This window comes from Macaca nemestrina, chromosome 8, assembly GCF_043159975.1.
Source record: "Macaca nemestrina isolate mMacNem1 chromosome 8, mMacNem.hap1, whole genome shotgun sequence".
NCBI lineage: Eukaryota > Metazoa > Chordata > Mammalia > Primates > Cercopithecidae > Macaca > Macaca nemestrina.
In genome coordinates, this window is record NC_092132.1 from 77,685,618 (window position 1) to 77,702,243 (window position 16,626).

The 16,626-nt window shown below is 38.6% G+C and overlaps 1 protein-coding gene and 1 long non-coding RNA gene across 2 annotated transcripts in view; one reads left to right on the forward strand and one right to left on the reverse strand.

The window, feature by feature from the left end:
* LOC105482164 (carboxypeptidase A6) overlaps nucleotides 1-16,626 on the forward strand; it is a 310,157-nt gene that overhangs the window by 146,254 nt on the left and 147,277 nt on the right. The window lies entirely within an intron of this gene.
* LOC139355830 (uncharacterized) overlaps nucleotides 1-16,626 on the reverse strand; it is a 50,720-nt gene that overhangs the window by 19,514 nt on the left and 14,580 nt on the right. The gene's annotated exons all lie outside the window — the stretch shown is intronic.

Consider the following 16,626-nt stretch of genomic DNA (forward strand, 5'->3'; position numbering starts at 1 on the left):
TGCCATGCTTTCAGCATAGTAATTAGGGATTACATTTATTTTAGCCCTCAGGTGAATTTTCCCTCTCTGTACAAATTTTGCCCTCTCCTATTCTAATAAGTTTGCCTCCTTCCTTCTCTATTGCAAGAGACCCAAAATAACCCAAAAATAATCAAAACACAAAAACATAAAACCCCTTGAGAATTAAAATGAACAAAAATCTATTCACTTCTTTTATTACCCCAACAATTCTAGTCCTACCCACAGTAGTATTAATCATTTTATTTCCCACCATACTATTTCCAACCTCCAGTTATCTAATCAGTAACCGACTGACTTCCATTCAACAGTGACTAATTCAACTTGTGCTAAAACAAATAATAATAATCCATAATGTTAAACGGCAAACCTGATCCCTTATACTGATCTCCCTAATTCTCTTCATTGCTTCAACCAGTCTCCTCAGGCTTCTACCCCATTCATTACACCAACTACCCAGTTATCAATAAATCTAGGAATAGCAATCTCCCTATGAGCTGGCGCAGTAATTACAGGCTTCCGCTTTAAGAGAAAGCTTCCTTAGCTCACTTTTTACCACAAGGCACACCTATACCACTTCTCCCTATGCTAGTGATCATTGAAACTATTAGCCTATTCATTCAACCAATGGCACTAGCTGTGCGATTAACAGCCAACATTATAGCTGGACGCCTACTAATGCGTTTAATTGGAGGAGCCACACTAGTACTATCAACTCAGTCTTCCCACAGCTTCAGTCGCTCTCATCATTCTAATCCTACAAACCATCCTCGAATTTGCCGTAGCCCTTATTCAGGCCTATGTCTTTACATGACTAGTAAGCCTTTACCTACACAACACCAAACACACACCTACCACATAGTTAAACCCAGCCCCGACCACTAACAGGAACTCTCTCAGCTCTCAACTTCTGGCCTGTGATTTCACTTTATTACCCTCTTAACCCTAGGCCTACTGACCAATAAACTAACCATTTGCCAATGATGACGTGACATTACCTGAGAAAGTACATTTCAAGGCCACCTCACATCAATTGTCAATCATTCCTCTGATACGGAATAATTCTATTTATTATCTCAGAGGTATTCTTTTTTGCTGGTTTCTTCTGGGCATTCTACTACTCCAGTCTAGCCCCAACTCCAGAATTAGGAGGACACTGACCCCCAACAGGCATTTTTCCCTTCAGCCCCTTAGAAGTCCCCCTCCTGAGTACATCTGTACTACTCACATCAAGTGTGTCAATTACTTGGGCTCACTACAGCCTAATAGAAGGTAGTCGAAAGGAAATACTTCAAGCACTGTCCATCACAATTACCTTAGGTATTTACCCTTCTACAAGCCTCAGAATATTTTGAGGCCTCCTTTACTATCTCTGATGGAATGTATGCCTCCACATTCTTTATAGCCACAGGCTTTCAAGGACTTCACGTTACTGTTGGATCAACACTTCTCACCATCTGCCTCCTCCACCGATTAAAATTCTACTTTACATCCGACCACCACTTTGGCTTTGAAGACTCCACCTGGTATTGACATTTTGTAGATGTGGTATGACTATTCTTATACATCTCTATCTATTGATGAGGGTCTTACTCTTTTAGTATAAACAGTACCATTGACTTCCAATCAATTAGTTTCAATAATACCTGAAAGAGAGCAGTCAACCTGACGCTAGCCCTAGTAACCAATGCCTTACTGGCTGTCTTACTAATAATCGCAGTTTGGCTCCCACAGCTTAATATCTATGTAGAAAAATCCAGCTCCTATGAATGTGAATTTGACCCAATAGCCTCTGCTCGCCTCCCCTTTTCCATAAAATTCTTCCTACTAGCCATCACATTCCTCCTCTTCGTCTTAGAGATCGCTCTACTACTGCCCCTGCCATGAACCCTTCAACCAACCAACCTGACACTAATAATCAGTACAGCCTTTATACTAGTTACCATTTTAATCCTAGGCTTGGTTTATGAATGAGCCCAAAAAGGATTACACTCGGTCGAATTGGTAAATAGTTTAAGTCAAAATAAGTGATTTTGACTCATTAGATTATGGTAGACCATAATTACCAAATGCCCTCTATTTATATTAACATATTAGCATTTACCATATCATTGCTAGGAGTATTAGTCTATCATTCCCACCTAATATCATCCCTATTATGCCTAGAAGGCATAAACTATCAATATTTATCATAAATACTCATAAGTTTAAATATACATTTCGCTCTAGCAAACATAATACCAATTATCCTCCTAGTATTTGTTGCCTGCAAAGCCGCAGTGGCCCTTGCCTTACTACTTTCAATCTCCAGTACATATGGCCTAGATTACATACAAAATCTAAATTTACTTCAGTGCTAAAAATTATTATTCCAACAATCATACTATTACCAATAACATGGTTCTCTAAAAATTCTATAATCTGAATCAACATGGTTACCCACAGCCTGCTCATCAGCCTACTATTTTTTAACCAACTCAATAACTCATTCAACTTCTCATTAATCTCTCCTGACCCACTGACATCACCCCTTCTAATCTTAACAACCTGACTGCTACCTCTTATACTTCTAGCAAGCCAATATCACCTGTCTAATGAGTCACTTCCATGAAAAAAGCTCTATATTTCTATGCTGATCTCCCTACAGACTTTTTAAATTGTAATATTTACAGCCACAGAGCTAATTATATTCTATATCCTCTTTGAAGCCATGCTAGTTCCTACCCTCATTATCATTACCCACTGAGGTAATCAAACAGAACGCCTTAATGCAGGCTCATACTTCATATTTTACACACTAGTAGGATCCCTACCTCCACTCGTAGCACTTGTTTATACTCAAAATACTTCAGGTTCACTAAACATACTAGTAGTAATACTTACTACCCAAGAGCTGTTAACCTCCTGATCCAACAATCTTCTATGACTAGCATGCATCATGGCTTTTATAGTAAAAATACCTCTGTATGGACTTCACCTATGACTCCCCAAAGCCCACGTAGAAGCCCCTGTTGGTGGCTCAACAGTACTTGCAGCAGAACTCCTAAAGCTAGGCAGTTATGGAATAATACGACTTACTCTCATCCTCAACCCACTAGCAGAACATATAGCCTACCCTTTCCTCATGCTATCCCTATGAGGAATAATCATGACAAGTTCTATTTGTCTATGACAAACCAATTTAAAATCACTTACTGCCTACTCCTCCGTAAGCCACATAGCACTTGTTATTATGGCTATTCTCCTCCAGACCCCTTGGAGTTGTACCGGTGTGGTCACCCCTATAATTGCTCACAGACTCACTTCATCCCTACTATTCTGCCTAGCAAACTCAAACTACAAGCAAGCCCATAGCTGAACCATATTACTTACCCAGGCCTTCAAACACTACTCCCACTAATAGCCTCATGATGACTTCTAGCAAATCTGACTAACTCTGCCTTACCTCCTACCATTAATCTAGTAGGGGAACTCTTTATGACTGTGGCCTCATTCTCCTGATCAAATATCACTATTATGCTTATAGGACTTAATATACCAATTACAGCCCTTTACTCCCTGTATATGCTAATCACAACACAATGAGGGACACTTACATATCATATCAATGTATCAAACCTTCCTTTACACGAGAAAAACACATTAATGCTTATACATCTAGCACCTATCTTCCTACTATCCTTAGACCCTAAAATTATTTTGGAGTTTGCATGCTGTAGCTGTAGTTTAAGCAAAACATTAGATTGTGGATCTAACAATAAAAGTCTGCCACTTCTTATCTACCGAGAAAGTATGCAAGAACTGCTAACTCATGTCCCCATGTCTAACAACATGGCTTTCTCAACTTCTGAAGGATGAGAGTCGTCCATTGGTCTTAGGAATCAAAAACACTGGTGCAACTCCAAATAAAAGTAACAAGCATGTATTTTTCCACTGCTACAACAGCCCTAGTCCCCTTAATCCTACCAATTACTACTACCTTAACCAACACCTGCAAAAGAGTTTCATACCCAAATTAAGGAAAAACATCCATCACATGTGCCTTCATCATTAGCCTCATCCCTGCAACAACGTTTATATGCACAGACCAAGAAGTCATTATCTCAAACTGACATTGAATGATGATCCAGACCCTCAAACTCTCACTAAGCTTCAAACTAGACTACTTCTCTACAATATTTATCCCAGTAGCAGTATTCATCACCTGATCTATTATAGAATTCTCAATATGATATATAAACTCAGACCCTAACATGAATCAATTTTTCAGATGTTTACTTATTTTCCTTATCACAATATTCCAGTTACTGCCAACAACCTCTTTCAGCTCTTTATCAGATGAGAAGGCATAGGTATCATATCCTTGCTAATCAGCTGATGGTACGGCCGAGCAGATGCTAAAACAGCAGCCCTCCAGGAAGTCCTGTACAACCGCATTGGCGATATTGGCTTTATCTTAGCTATGGCATGGTTCCTCCCGTCCTCCAACACATGAGAATTTCAGCAAATGTTTATTCCAGATCCTACCTCTAACTCCCTTCCATTGATTAGCCTTCTTTTAGCAGCAACAGGAAAGTCAGCTCCATTCAGCCTCCATCCCTGATTTCCATCGCCATAGAAGGTCCAACCCCAGTCTCAGCCCTACTCCACTCCAGCACTATAGTCGGAGGAGGAGTTTTCCTGCTTATCCGCTTCTACCCTTTAATAGAAAATAATTTATCAATCCAAACCCTTACATTATGTCTGGGGGCTGTTACTACCTTATTCCCAGTAATCTGTGTCTAACACAAAATGATATCAAAAAATCATAGCATTCTCCACCTCAAGTCAACTAGGCCTTGTAATAGTCACAATTGGCATTAGTCAGCCACACCTAGCATTCCTTCACATGTGCACCCACGCCTTTTTTAAAGCTATATTATTTATATGTTCAGGGTCCATCATCCACAGCCTCAATGATAAACAAGACATCTGAAAAATAGGAGGGCTAGTCAAGATTTTGCCCCTCACTTCCTCCTCCCTTATTATTGGCAGATTCTCACTTACAAGTATACCTTTCCTCATAGGCTTCTACTCTAAAGACCTCCTCATTGAACTGCAAACACATCACACACCAACACCTGAGCCCTTTTTGTTTTTGTTTTTTTGTTTTGAGACTGAGTCTTGCACTGTCTCCTGGGCTAGAGTGCTGTGATGCAATCTCAGCTCACTGCAACCTCTGACTCCCTGGTTCAAGCAATTCTCCTGCTTCAGCCTCCCAAGTAGCTGGGATTATAGGCACATGCTACCATGCCCAGCTAATTTTTTTGTAGTTTTAGTGGAGACTGGGTTTCACCATGTTGGCCAGGATGATCTTGATCTCCTGACCTCGTGATCCTCCTGCTTTGGCCTCCCAAAGTGCTGGGATTACAGGCGTAAGCCACCGCTCCCAGTCATGAGCCCTTTTTATTACCCTGTTTCCACCGCCTTGACAGCTGTCTATAGTACCCGTATTATTTTCTTCGTGCACTAATAGGACAATCTCGCTCCACGACTCTAATAACTATTAACGAAAATAACCTCTTCCTAATTAACTCAATCAAGCACCTAACAATCAGTAGCATCTTCACCAGATTCCTCATCACCAGTGGTAACATTCCTGTTTCATCCCCGCAAACAATCATGCCACCCCACCTGAAATTCACAGTCCTCAGCGTGACCATCTTAGGTTTCTCGCTAGCAGTGGAACTTAATTTTATAACTAATAATCTTAAACTAAAATGCCCCCTATAGACATTCAACTTCTCCAACATACTAGGATTTTATTCAGCCACAATTCACTGTACAATCCCCCACTTAGGCCTATTCGCAAGCCAAAATCTGGCCTCACTTCTACTAGACCCAATTTGACTAGAAAAATCTATACCAAAGACCATCACACAAACCCAAATTTCACCCTCCATTATGGTATCCACTCAGAAAGGCCTAGTTAAACTCTACTTTGTCTCCTTTTTTATTTCATCCCTTCTAACCCTAATCCTAATTATCTATTACCCTGAGTAATTTCAATCACTACATAAATACTAACAAATAATGATCAACCAGCAACTACCACTAACCAACACCTATAGCTGCACAAGGCAGCTGCACCCACAGAATCTTCACGCAACTACCCAGCCCCCTCGCCCTAAAAAATCATCCAACTCTCTACACTATTGAAATCAATCGTGATCCCCACTTCATCGTGCTCAACTATTCACCAAACCAGCATCAACTCCATTAACAATCCTAATAAACCCCTCACATATCAGTACTTGATCCTCATGTTTCAGGATACTACTCAGTAGCCATCGCCATAGTATAACCAAAAACAACCATCATGCCACCCAGATAAATAAAAAAGACTATCAACCCCACAGAAGCCCCACCAAAATTCAACACAATACCACAACCCACAGCACCACTGATAATTAGCCCTAGACCTCCATAAATAAGAGAAGGTTTTGGAGAGAAACCTACAAACCCTATAACCAAAAGGACACTTAATAAAAATGCAGTATATGCCATTATTCCCACATGGACTATTATCATGACTAATGACATGAAAAATCTTCATTGTATTTCAACTATAAGAATGCTAATGACCAATCCCTGCAAAACACACCTGCTAATAAAAATTATTAATCACTCATTCATCAATCTTCCCACACCATCTAAAATTTCTACATGATGAAACTTCAGCTCACTTCTTGGTGCCTGCCTAAGCCTCCAGATCATTACAGGACTATTTATAGCCATACATTACACATCAGACACCTCAACCACCTTCTCTTCAGTCACTCACATCTGCCGAGATGTAAACTATGGATGAATAGTCCACTATTTTCATGCTAATGGAACTTCAATTGTATTCATCTGCCTCTTCTTAGTCGTCGGCTGGGGCTTATACTATGGATCATTTGCATTTCTAGAAACCTGAAATATCGGTATTATCCTCCTACTCACAACTGTGGCTACAGCGTTCATAGGCTACATGCTCCCGTGAGGCCAGATATCATTCTTAGGAGCTACAATAATTACAAATCTATCAGCCATCCCGTATATTGGAACTGACCTTGTGCGATGAATCTGAGGTGGGTTCTCAGTTGACAAAGCCACCCTTACATGGTTTTACGCCTTCCACTTCATCTTACCCTTCATAATTACAGCTCTAGCAGCTGTTCACCTTTTATTTCTACATGAAACAGAATCTAATAACCCTTCAGGGGTTTCATCAGACCCTGACAAAATAACTTTCCACCCCTACTACACAACCAAAGATATTTTAGGTTTAATTTTTCTCCTTCTCCTTCTAATAACTCTAGTACTATTTTCACCTGACTTCCTGAATGGCCCAGATAACTACACTTTAGCCAACTCCCTCAACACCCCACTTCACATTAAACCAGAGTGGTACTTTTTGTTTGCCTATGCAATCTTATGATCCTTCCCTACTGAACTAGGAGACATACTGGCCCTTGTGTTCTCCATTCTCATTCTGGCAGTTATTCCTGTACTTCACATGTCCAAACAACAAAGCATAATGTTCCAACCATTGAGTCAAGGCCTATTCTGAATCTTAGTAGCTGACCTCTTTACACTCACATGAATTGGGGGGCCGCCAGTCCAATACCCTTTTATCACCATCAGATGGACAGCATCTGTTGTGTACTTCTCTATCATCCTTACCCTTATGCCACTCACTGGCCTAATTGAAAATAAACTGCTTTAATGAAGACGCCCTTGTAGTATAATTCAATACTCTGGTCTTGTAAACCAGAAATGGAGTATTCTTCCCCAGGACAACTCAGGGAAAAAGCATCCCGCTTCACTGTCAACACCCAAAGCTGAAATTCTAATTACACAATTCCCCGAATTCTTTCTTAGCATATACTTTACTATGTCAGTATTAATCAACTAGCACTATTATAATAGTGCTTTTATGTACTTCGTGCATTACTGATAGTCCCCCATGAATAATATATAGTACTATAAATGTTTAACAGTACCTAGTACATTCATGTAAAATAATACATTAAAAATCCAGTCTACATGCATATAAGCATGTACCAATAATCCCTTAATCAACTGTCGCACATCCACTGTCATTAACCGTACAATAAAACCTACCCCACATGGATATTGATCAGTTCTGTAAATCCTTCATATGACATAGTACACATACTCGTTCATCAGACATAGCACATTTCAGTCAAGACATCCCTCATCAACGTGGATATCTCCTACCAGTTTTTGGTCTCTTAATCTACCAACCTCCGAGAAATCATCATCCCACTCGGGAGTGCTACCCTGCTCGCTCTGGGCCCATAACACTTGGGTGTGACTATACTGAAACTATACCTGGCATCTGGTTCTTACTTCAGGGCCGTAAAACTAAGACCGCCAACACGTTCCCCTTAAATAAGACGTCTTGATGGACTAATGACTACCACCCTATTAACCAATCATGGGAGCACTGTCATGCATTTGGTATTTTTTAACTTTGGGGGTACTGCGACTCAGCATGGCCGGAGCCTGATTCCTGCTAAATCCATTGCAGCTGAACTTACCTTGAATATTCCAGGCTGGTATGGTGACCACAAGGTGCTAATTAATTCATGCTTGGAGGACACAACAGTCAATAGATGCTCACACACACATGTAGGTACGCTCACTCAATTTCAAGAACTATTTCCAATTAAATCTTCAAGCCCCTATCTCTGACTTTATTATCAACTTAGGTAAACATACTCTTGCCAAACCCCAAAAACAAGAGACTAAAATACAACCCAGTTTTGATTATTTTTTTCTCACTTTAAAGACATTAAAACTACTAAAATAGGAAAACTGGACCCTGAATAATAGTCTTTTCATGAGGTTACTGAAAGGCAAAGCTAATGGCAACCAAAGGGTCAGAACTTTCTTCTCACCTAAATGATGCTATCACAACTTGTGTTGGTAGAAAGATTAGGGAAACCACCGTTTCGTACCACTTCCTCCTAAGCATGCTATGAGAAGCACCCCCACAGCCTAACAGCTGCCAGTAGGCTCTAAACTGCTCAGAAACGTATCACTTGCATTGGAGGAGGGGGAAGGTAGGTGGCCATATGGGGGGAGGGGATCTCTGTTTTTATACCAAAAGAGAGTTTTTCTTCCCTCTTTCCTGTCCTCAACCTCTGTTGTTAGTTCTCTGGGTAAGAGGAGGAGGGTGGACAATAAACAAGCTTCTGAAAGACACTCTCTGCCTTTAGTCTCAAATTCCTTTCAGGCAAAAGTTTCTGTTGCAATGATCCTTTATTTAGGTTTCTTCTAAATAAAAAAAGAGGATTAACAAACTTTCTGTAAAGATACAGAGAGTAAATATTTTTGGTTTGAGGGCCATATGCGTCTCTGTGTTAACCACTCAACTCTGATGTTGTAGCCCCAAAGCAGCCATAGGCAATATGGAAATGAATGAGCATAGCTATGTTCCTATAAAACTTTATGGGTGTTGAAATCATCTTCTTTCACTTTTCTTTCTTAACTATTTAAAACTGCAGAAACCATTCTTAGCTTGGGGTCATAGAAAAACAGGCAGCAGGCCAGATATGACAGGCCAGTTTGCTGACCCCTGACTTAAAAGTCTTTCTACCCTAGAATGTTTAAAACTTAGTGAAGGTAATTTGACCCATATTATTTGTATTTGGGGGATTAAGTTTAAGTGTAGGTTTTATAATCACTGGAACAATCTATGTATTTGGTATTTATTATGCTTATAATGTTTAAGAGAATTTGACATGATAATCTGATGGATTAGTTGGGGGATTTCACTTTAAAATATGTGACTATAAACTTACGATTTTTTTTTTTTTTTTTTTTTTTGACACGGAATCCCACTGTCACCCAGGCTGGAGTGCAGTGGCCTCCAACTCCCAGGTTCAGGCAATTCTCTTGCCTCAGCCTCCTGAGCAGCTGGGATTACAGGCGCCCAAGACCATGCCCAGCTAATTTTTGTATTTTTAGTAGAGATGGGGTTTGGCCAGGCTGGTCTCGAACTCCGGACCTCAGGTGATCCGCCTGCTTCCGCCTCCTAAAGTGCTGGGATTACAGGCGTGAGCCACTGTGCCCAACCTAAACTTATGATTTTTAAGTTGAAAGTTGGAATGCTTAAAAGAACTCTTGGGTTTCTACATTTATACATTTAATTTACATTGTTTAAATACATTAAAGGTTTTATTGTTTGGGTGGTAGGCTTGCCTGGTCAGGCATTTGAAGTAAATGTCATTGAATAAATTTACAAGTGTAATATAAAATGCTTAAGGGAATTTGATAAACTACAGGCTGATTATTTAAGGATGTTTATCCTGTGTTACTTAAAGTAATCAAACATTAATCAAAGAGCAAGGAAAGGTAAAATTCTTATTTTAGATATAGATTTATAAATGGAATTAAGATTTATACGCTGAACTTAAGTTAATGAAAATGATGTTTTTAATTCTGTAACATGTTTTTCACTATGTAAATGATGTTTTTAATTATTCCTAAATTGATGTTTCTTGAAAATGCAAGTAACTGGAACCAATCCTTTCTGTGCAAAAGCTTCTTGAACTTCAAAACTCATTCTAGTAAGAGGGACCCATAAGGAGCACAGTGGCAGGAAGAGGACACCAGATGCAGACAGGGTGGCCAGTCCATCCTGGTAATCAAGGTGCTGCCCACTTGGCTGCCAGGGATCTCGTGCCAAATTGGGTTGTGCCCATGGTGCTGCATTGGTACCGTGTCTCTATAAGATACACTATTAATTCAAACCAATAGCCACAACAAGCCAAATTACCAACAGCCAATCAAAAGTCATGGGTTAGGAAGGTGATTGTGTTGCATCTGAGCACTTTGAGGGAGGAGATCCACATCATTCATTTTAGATCTCCAGCATGGCACCTACCAAACAGCTGATATAGAGCATTATTTATAATTCGAGAAATATCTTCTGCATAGAAATGGACAACAGAAAAGTGGTGTCCTTCTAAACCTACCATCAGCTTTAATCCCAAATCCTTTCTCTGTGTATTTTAGAACAGAGGTCAGTAAACAAAAGTCCAGGGAAAAATCTGACATGCCACCTGTTTTTGTACAGCCTTCAAACTAAAAAATTGTTTACATTTTTTAATAGTCAAAAACATCAAAATAAAAATATTTTGTGACACATGAAAATGTTATGCAATTCTAATTTTAGCCTCCATAAATATTTGAAATATTTACTATATTTGGTTCTTTATAGACAATGTTTGCTAAATCCTACTCTAAGGGAACGATTTTATCATCTCACGTGAGTTGATGTACTGGGTAGACGATTCATAGACTGCAACATATTTCTTATCCCACATGACCCGGAATTACTTCTCAGCAAGAGGCTTGAGGTCAGGATACAGCCCCTGAGCTGCAAACATCCAGGGTGGTTGTGCCTGACACACAGGTACTCCTCATTCATATTATTTAAATGACATTTATTTCTTCTGGGAGTGAGTTACTCTCTTATGGAATTATTTTTACTGCTTAATTTAGGTAGCAGGTTACAGCTAACTCATGCTTTCCTTTTGCTTTCAAGAAATATTAATATCACATCTGATACAAAAGACAATGTAATATTACCTATTTGGATCCTGACTATTACACCTTTGTGATCTTTAGAGAGCATAAGAATGATGCCTATTCTTCAATCAGTATAAGGGAATAGCGAATCTTCCCTATTAGGAAACTCCAGATTACATGCTAGGCAAGCTTTTCAAGCCAAAATGGAGAGATGAGTTTACTACAAAGCTAATGAAGGTTAAGCTTTAGGACCCCTCCCTGGGCAGGCCCTTCCCATGTGTTCACATGCTCATATATAAAAGTAAAATGTTTAATCTGTTTAGACTGGTGTCTCATTCCACTTAGAGTTACCATCTATCACTCATACCTTCATGTCTTTTAAATGGTCATGGTACTGGGGGGATTCAGCTAAAGTGGAATTTGGGATATAATTAGTTTGGGTTAAATGGGATTAAGTTTAAATGACTTAGGCTGGGCTTGGTGGCTCATGCCTATAATCCCAGCACTTTGGGAGTCTGAGGCAGGTGGATCCCTTGAGGCCAGGAGTTTGTGACCAGCCTGGCCAACATGGTGAAACCCAGTCTCTACTAAAATTAGCCAGGCGTGGTGGCAGGCACCTGTAATCCCAGCTACTGGGGAGGCTAAGGCAGGAGAATCGCTTGAACCCCGGAGGTGGAAGGTTGCAGTGAGCTGAGATCGTGCCACTGCATTCCAGCCTGGGCAACGGAGCAAGACTGTCTCAAAAAAAAAAAAGTTTCTATGACTTGAAGTCCCTTGGTCTATAGTTACACTACCTGTCTCCTTTCATGCACCATGCCAACACACAACACGGGGGTTTTATGTTAGGGGAAATGTTGTAAAGTGGTAAGAATGCATCCTATAGCACTCAGTACCATAAGCAGAGTTAAAGAAGCAAGGTTTGAAATTTATGAAGCCAGAAGCTACTCTGTAGAATGTTTTTCATATCATGAGATATGTATAATTGTAAGAAAAAGATTTGTTTCTCATCACCATCTTGTCAAAATGAACATTCCCTGCTGTCAGAAATATGCTTGATAGTGGAGCACATATGATTAAATGCTCCATATATTTTATGGAAATTATGTCAAATTGAATTTCTACATTTTTAGAGTATACACCTATAGCACTTCTACTAGCAGTGGGATTTATATCTATGTGAGAGGTCATATGTTTTATACATCCCAATGTATCAAATCAAATCTTAGTGTGCAGCTAGCACATCTTGACCTGATTAAGTCTGGTGGTTCCAGATAAAATTTTTGTAATTATATACATATAGACAAATTATAGTTGTATATATTTATGGAGTATAAAGTTATGCTAGGATTTTTTTAATACAATGGAATGGTTAAATGAAGCTAATAAACTTATCCATCACCTCAAATATTTGAAATGTTTGTGATGAGAGCATTTGACATTTATTGTCTTAAGTGATGTTAAAATGTACAGTACTCAATTACTAGCTGTATTTACCATGTTGTGCAGTACATCTCAAAACAACCCAACTTATTCCTACTATGTAACTGAGGTTTTGATTATCATCTCCCCATTCCCCCAAACTTCAGCCTCTGGTAACCACCATTCTACTCTCAGTTCCCATTAATTCAATTGTTTTTGATACCAAAATCAAGTGAGAACATGTATTATTTGTCTTGTGTTATTTGTTTTTCTGTGTTTGGTTTATTTCACTTCACATGATTTTTTCCAATTACATCCATGTTGACAAAATTTCTTCCTTCTTTTTGAGACGCAGTCTCACTCTGTTGTCCAGGCTGGAGCAGCTCACTGCAACTTCCACCTCCGAGATTCAAGCAATTCTCCTGCCTCAGCCTCCCAAGTAGCTGGGATTACAGGCGCCCACCAGCATGCCTGGCTAATTTTTTGTATTTTTAGTAGTGACGGGGTTTCACCATGTTGGCCAGGCTGGTCTCGAACTCTTGACCTCAGGTGATCCTCTCACCTTGGCCTCCCAAAGTGCTGGGATGACAGGCGTGAGCCACCGCACCTGGCCTCTTTCCTTGATATTTTATAGTTTTTTGTGTACAGTTCTTTCACTTTCTTGGTTAAATTTATTTCTGAGTGTTTCATTTTTTACAACTATTGTAAATGGGATTGTTCTCTTGATTTCTTTTTCAGAAAGTTTGTTGTGAATGTAGAGAAATGCCACTGATTTTTGTGTGTTAATTTTATATTCTGCAACTTCGCTGAATTTGTATATCAGTTCTAACAGATTTTTGGTGGAATCTATAGGATTTTCTATGTATAAGATCATGTTGTCAGCCAACAGTGACAATTTCACTTCTTCTTTCCTGTTTGGATGCTTTTTATTTCTTTCTCTTGACCGAGTGCTCTGGCAAGGACTTTCAATATAAGTTAAACAGAGGTGGCATGAATGAACATTCTTGCCTTGTTCAGCATCTTAGAGGAAGGCTTCTAATTTTTCACCATTGTGTATAATGTTAGCTGTGAGCTTGTTGTATATGGCTTTTATTGTATTGAAGTACATTTTATCTATACCTAATTTGTTAAGTGGTTTTATCATGAAAAGATGTTGAATTTTGTCAAATGTGTTTTTTTGCATTTCATGAAATAATCATGCTTTTTCCTTGATTATGTTAATGTGGTGTCTCTCATTTATTGATCTGTGAATGTTGAACCATCCTTGTGCATCCCAGGAATAAATCCCACTTGATGGTGATTGATCCTTCTAATGCATTGTTGAGTTTGCTAGCATTTTGTTGAGGGTTTCTGCATCTATATTCATCAAAGATATTGGTCTGTAGTTTTCTTATTTTGTGATTTTATTGTCTGGCTTTGGTGTCAGGTTATTGCTGGCCTTGCAAAAAGAATTTGGAAGTATTCTCTCCTCTTCAATTTTTTTTTTTTGGAAGTCTGTAGATAATTAGCATTAGTTTTTATTTAAACATTTGGTAGAATTCAGTCATGAAGACATCAGGTTCTGGATTTTTCTTTGATGGGTGTCTTAGTCCATTTTGTGTTGCTATAAAAGAATACCTGAGACTAGGTAATTTATATACAAGAGAGGTTATTTAGCTCACACTTCTGCAGGCTGAGAAGTTTAAGGGCATGCATGGCCCTGGCCTCTAGAGAGGACTTTCATGCTGCATCACAACATGGCAGAGAAGATCAAAGAAAAAGCAGACATGGGCACAGAGCCGGGAACTTGAGGGGCATTCTGGCTTTACAATAGCCTCCTCTCATAGGAACGAATCCATTCTTGTGGGAATTAGCCTAGTCTTTCAAAAGCAAGAACTTACTCACTACTAGGAGAATGGCACCAAGCCATTCATGAGGGATCTGCCTCCATTAACCCCAGCACCTGCCATTGAGCCCCACATCCCGACACCACCATATTAGGGATCAAATTTCAGCATGAGTTTTGGTGAGAATAAACAAACCGTATTCAAACGATAGCAATGGGAGACTTTTTATTGCTGATTCAGTCTCCTCACTCCATTATCAGTCTGTTCAGATTTTCTACTTCTTGTGATTCAGTCTTAGCAGGTTGTATATGTTTAGGAATTTATCCATTTCCTCTAAGTTTCTCCATTGCTTGTCCTATAATTTTTCATAATAGTCTCTTATTTTTCTTTGTATTTCTGTGGTGTCAGTTGTAATGTTTCCACTTTCATTTCTGATTTTATTTTAGTCTTTTTTCTTTTTTCTTGGTTAGTCTAGCTAAAGGTTTGTCAATTTTGTTCATCTTTTTAAAAAACCAACTCTTAGTTTCATCAATCTTCCATATTGTTTTTCTAGTCTCTATTTAATTTATTTGTCCTGATCTTTACTCTTTACTTCTGCTAGCATTGGGCTTAGTTTGTTCTTTTTGTGTTTCCTTTAGATGTGATATTAGATTGTTTATTTGCAATCTTTCTTCTCTTTTGATGTAGGCATTTATTGCTACAAACTTTCCTTTTACAACTGCTTTTGCTGCATTACACAAGTTTTGGTATGCTATGTTTCCATTTTCATTTCTCTCAAGATATTTTTTAATTTCCTAATTTCTATATTGACCTTGATTGCTAAGTTGTATCATTTTTGACATTTATTTGTGAATTTTCTGAAATTCCTCCTGTTATTAATTTTTAGTTTCATACCATTATGGTTGAAAGAATATTTGATATTATTTCAATCTTCTTAAATTTGCTAAGATTTGTCTTGTGGCCTAACAAGTGATCTTCCCTAGAGAATGTTCTCTGTGTTCTTAAAATGAATACATATTCTGTTGCTGTTGGCTGGAATGTTCTGCATATGTCTGTTATGTCCATTTGGTCTAAAGAGTTCTTCAAGTCCAATGGTTCCTCAATAACTTTCTTTCTACGTGATCTGTTCTATATTGAAAGCACTGTATTGAAGTCCCCTACTGTTATTGAACGGCACTCTCTTCTCTCCCTTCAGATTCTTTAATATTTGCTTTATATATTTAGGTGCTCCACTGTGGGGTGTGTATGTGTTTATAATTTTTATATCCTCTTGATGAAGTGACTTCCTTTTCATTATAGAATGTCATTCTTTGTCTCTCTGTATAATTTTCTACTTAAAATCTATTTTGTCTGACACAAGCAAGTATCGCTACCTCTGCTCTCTTTTGGTTTCCTTTCTTTGTGAAATATCTTTTTTCATCCCTCCTCTTTCAGTCTATGTGTGTCCTTAAAAATGAAGTGAATCTCTTGTAGGTAACATATAGTTGTCTCTTGTTCTTTATCCATTCATTCACTCTATGTCTTTGAATTGGAGAATTTAATACAGGTATATTCAAGGTAATTAATGCTAGGTAAGAACTTACAATTACTATTTTGTTCATCATTTTCTGGTTGTTTTATAGATACTTTGTTTCTTTCTTCCTCTCTTGATGTCTTCCTTTGTGATTTGATGGTTTTCTGTAGTGGTATGTTCTGAATCTTTTTAAATTTTGTTTTTTCCATCTCTTATTTACTTTTGCTTTTTGGTTATCATGAAGTTTACACAGAATATCTTATA